The sequence below is a fragment of the Xenopus tropicalis genome, chromosome 8, assembly GCF_000004195.4.
Source record: "Xenopus tropicalis strain Nigerian chromosome 8, UCB_Xtro_10.0, whole genome shotgun sequence".
Classification (NCBI taxonomy): Eukaryota; Metazoa; Chordata; class Amphibia; order Anura; family Pipidae; genus Xenopus; species Xenopus tropicalis.
The window spans coordinates 82,315,706-82,320,225 of record NC_030684.2 but is presented as its reverse complement, the minus strand read 5'-3'; the positions used below and the strand labels follow the sequence as shown (position 1 = coordinate 82,320,225).

General features: G+C 37.8%; 1 long non-coding RNA gene across 1 annotated transcript; it reads right to left on the bottom strand.

Annotated features, from left to right (window-relative positions):
• Positions 1-440: 440 nt before the first annotated feature.
• On the bottom strand, positions 441-3,849 carry LOC116406694. The gene is made up of 2 exons (XR_004219754.1): positions 3,545-3,849; positions 441-3,427 (listed from the first exon to the last, which is right to left on the bottom strand). It is a non-coding gene; the product is annotated as an uncharacterized LOC116406694 (long non-coding RNA).
• Positions 3,850-4,520: the final 671 nt, after the last annotated feature.

Here is a 4,520-nt window from a genome sequence, read left to right as displayed (position 1 = left end):
CCTTGTTGGGCTCTTTTAGAAGAATAATTAAAAGGTGATGCAGAGCTCACCACAGGCCAATTCATAGGTCTCTATTTTTATGAGATTTTTAGGGCCAAATTTATCAAAGGGTAAAATTGAGATTTAACCCACTTATAAATACACCCCTAAAAATCCCATCCATGCAAATAGAAAGCAGAAGAATTTCAATCCAATGACCTATGGTGAGCTCAATTTCCCCATTTAATAAATATAGCCCTTGAGGCCTAGAGCAAGTCTAAAAATGCACTTTTAAAAAGAATTTACAATTACATAGCAAATAATTCACACTAGCAACAACCAATGTGTTACTGAAGTTTATCAAAACACAGGTCACATGGCTAGCCCCATGTGACATTCAAAATTAAATTTTAAAAAATCTGTTTGCGCTTTTAAAAAAAATGGATTTCAATGCAGGATTCTGCTGTAGAAGCTCTATTTACTTATGCATTTTGAAAAACACATGTTTTCCCATGACAGTATTCTTTTAACATTTTACATTTAAAAAAAAAAAAAAAGACATGTCCTTCAAGTTGCAGTTGTGTCCTTTTGAGAAAGTCTTCCAGATAGTTCATTCAAAGTGATCATTCACGTTGAGCTCCTCTTCTTCACTGTAAACAATGCCACATTCATTCTCTCTCTTTTTTAACAGTTGTTTCAAAGTGTACTTTTTGTTCATTGTGGAAAAAGAATATTAATATAGACTCCTCGAGGGGAAAGTGGGCATAACATCACCCCAGGGTACTGGGCTGAGAGCAACATTCTGCCCGCAACCACCCTTGATCCAAAAAGGAAGTGTGTTTGCTTCCCTTTAGTCTGACTCAATTGTTTCATACATATACCAGTGGGTCTTTTTCAGTCTTATTGAAATTAGCTAAATTCTGCCATGGATAGGAAGTTACAGTAATTACAGTGTGAACGGTTGTCAGTTTTCTTTTCTGGACAATTGTTTTTTTGTATTGGTGTTCAAATACATAAAACATAGAAGAAAACAAATTATGGGAAAGTTACAGGCCATATGTTCATAATACAAACAAAACTTCACAATGTTAATGCCAAGCTGCAATATAAAATCTACCAAGTTAAGTAGTAGTGGTTCCATGTGTATTGGTCTATAAAGTATTTCTGAGTTTTCCTCCACTACACACCTCCAAAACATCTGCATATTAGGGCTGAGCAAAATCATGTACATGGGTGTAGCTTAGAAGTAATTACATACCGTGCATAGATCAGGTATAGATTGGTTGATTTGGTATAATCTGTTGGAGGTAACATAGGTTCTCTGGAGATAGCAAAATTGTACCATTGTGTGGTTTTCCTTTTTATAACCAAACTTTAGGACAGGGAGTTTGGAAATAAAAATTAGCCCTGTCCTTTGATAATGGGGCCATAGAAAAAATGTATTAAAATGAGGTGGAAAATCAGGAGTGAACTAAATTTTGGCTCCCAAAACCGATTTAGAGACTTATGGGCACATTTACAATTGCTCAAGCAATCATAAATGTGCCCCTTAGTTTGGGTCACTGAAATAAGGCTGATGGGCCACAGAGCGTGTTAATCACCCACAACAGATTTCTGCTATCCTTGGTGACTAAGCGCTCCGAAATGCTTTTCCACAAGCAACAATAGGAGTCACCAGTGGAAAGGCCTATGCATTCACTTTGTGTGACTTCGGAAAGCTGAAGCCATACCATAGTTCTTTACACCACTCCTATTGTTGCCAGTGGAAAGGCATTTTGTAGCAGTTGGTCGCCAGCGGTAGCAGAGATCTATCGTGGGCGACTAACTCGCTCTGTGGGCCATCAGCCTAAAAGTTAAGAAAAACTGCTTTTGAAATAAACCTCTCTTTCTGGTGTACAAGGACAGAGTCCAATTCAACTACTTAGCTATTAGGTATATATATCTAATATTTGGTTGCTAATCAATTGTTATTTTTAAAACATATCTGCAGGAATTGTCATATTTTATGATAATAGGTTAGAGAGGTCAGGTACATCAATCCTGTTTTGATGTATAGGTGAATTTAGTGTCTATAAATTATTGGTTTACCTGCCCACCTACAACCTACCAAACCTTCTCACTGTTTTTTTTTTTTTGTTTGTTTTTTTTTTTTTAAGCGTTTGGAGAAATGTTAACAAAAAAAAATTATGAGGCCCTCACCCAGTATCTTTCAAATACCTTGGCTTTGGGTTGAGAGGGAAATAAATAAATTGAAACAATAATTTTAAGTTTTCCAGCACTACCCTGAATTTACATTTTCCCCTATTTTACCAATTTTTTTATGGTCCCCTGCAAAATGTAATATGCACTGCATAGAAGCTATTTATATGGGCCCCCATATGAAAACAAGAAAGGAATACATTTTTGGCCACTTCCCTTGAGTGCACTACACAATCAAATAGCAAGTAGGTAGGTTGGTTTTTATAGGACAGAAGGTTGAACTTGGTGGATGTAAAAATGATGAAAACAGCAGCACACCGGTTGTTTTGAAAAAAATGTGAATCTTTACTCAAGTGCCAAAGGCTCGGTGGTGGATGTGTTACTATTTATCAATCATTGTACTGAAAAGCAGAGGTGTATATGAAAATATACCCTGCAAATGCCTAGGAACTATACAGTACTCTGCCCTCTAGGAACTATAGGGTGCCCTATTTGACTGATAAACAGCTGCAATATATGTTAATAGTAAATGTCTTAATCCCAATATCTAGTATAAATAAATCTAAAGCAACTGGACTTGTTAAGAAACAAGTCTTTCTTAACAAGTCCAGTTGCTTTAGATTTATTTATACTAGATATACCATGACCTGGATGAATGAAAATCTTCATAGACATATTAATCCCAATAACTAGTCATGCCACAGCTTCAAATTTAATGTAAGTAAAAGCTCATATAATTCAATAAATAGATCCCTAAGTGAATCCCTTCAAATACATTTTACACAAATGAAATGTAACAGATCGCATTCTGCCAGCACTAATTACAACAACTGTGACATATTAGCTATGTTACTCCCACAGACCAGCATATAATTTAGAAGACCCAAAATCACAACACAAGTCAGAGGTTCTGTTAGAAGCTATATAGCTTTTGCTCTTATAAAATATGCCTGTATAAGTTAGTTAAACCACTTTTAGCCAACCGAGAAGCTGAGAAATACAGAAGGAGCCTGGGCTCCAGCAACAAAAGAAAACATAAAAAAAGTCTGCTGTTAGTAGCAAAGTAAAAGTCACCAGTCACACAATATGTCCTTCAGACTTTTTCTGACTTACTTGTTACCGAGTGTTGCACCTCCAGTTCCCGTTTCACTTTCTCTACAGCCCACCCCATTCTGCTGTTCCTCAGATCTTGGCCCACTACCTCCTTTGCCCACCTCACCACTCGCCCTTCGATGTAAAATCGCTCCTGCTACATGCCGGCCAGAGCACAAGAACACGATATAAAAATAACACTACTTTACAAGTAGCAAATATTTATTTTAACACTGCAATATATGACACACCACAGCTACAAGGACACGCATACCTTATGGGATGCTCAAACACTCGGTTACCTGCCACTATACTATGTCTGCACGGAGGAGTGCGGGAAAGCTTGGTCGGCTGAAGCAGCTTGTTCAGCAAGACCGATATCTTGCGTGCCGTGCCCCTCTCCGTGCTGGTAAACACTGAGAGAAAGAAGAGCTGCAATGACTGGTAGACCATGTGATCCACACAGCTTCAAGACGGGAAACAGATGGGGCCAGAGACGAAAGGCGTAAATATCGTGGTTAAAACACGCCTTCCCAAATAACAACACACAACACGTAGCCATAGTAACGCCGCACCCACTAGGCGGGAAACTGCACCACGTGACAACTATATGACGTGCTGTCTTACCCGTTCCCACGGAAACACACAATGACGTTGGCCTCCTGCCCATATTTGTCTAAGTGCGAGCCAAATATTTCGCCCTCACCATGGCAACAGCCAGAAGATCCGGCACGGCTTAGTTACAGTAGTGTTATTGGCTATCTCTGTCGTGGGGCGTAGCTCTACTTTCCATAGCAACGGTCTCCGGGGTTGGAAGTGTTTGTTGTGCTGTAACTTTGTGTATTAGGGTTGTACTTTTGTGTTTGTGAGGTGTTTGTAAACAGAAAGCGCTAGAAAAATGTGGCTTTAGTATCTACTTATACAGAAACTTGGAATATAAACGTAATGTGCATACGTTAAAAATAAATTGAGGTAATTAGAGATGCGTGATGTCACTAAAATAATGTAATTAAATACAAATATAGTTTTTGTACACGTATATGAGACATAGAAAAATATAAACGTTAATGTATGTTTAATTATATATATATGATTATGGACACCAACAGTACATACATACACTGCAATCAGCCGTTCAAACATACCTGTGTACATTATTTATATAGCATTATGTGGGTTTTCACTATATTAAGACAAAATTCAAGTTTTATTGGAACTCTGAATATCTGATTGAGTGCTTTAAGGTGTCT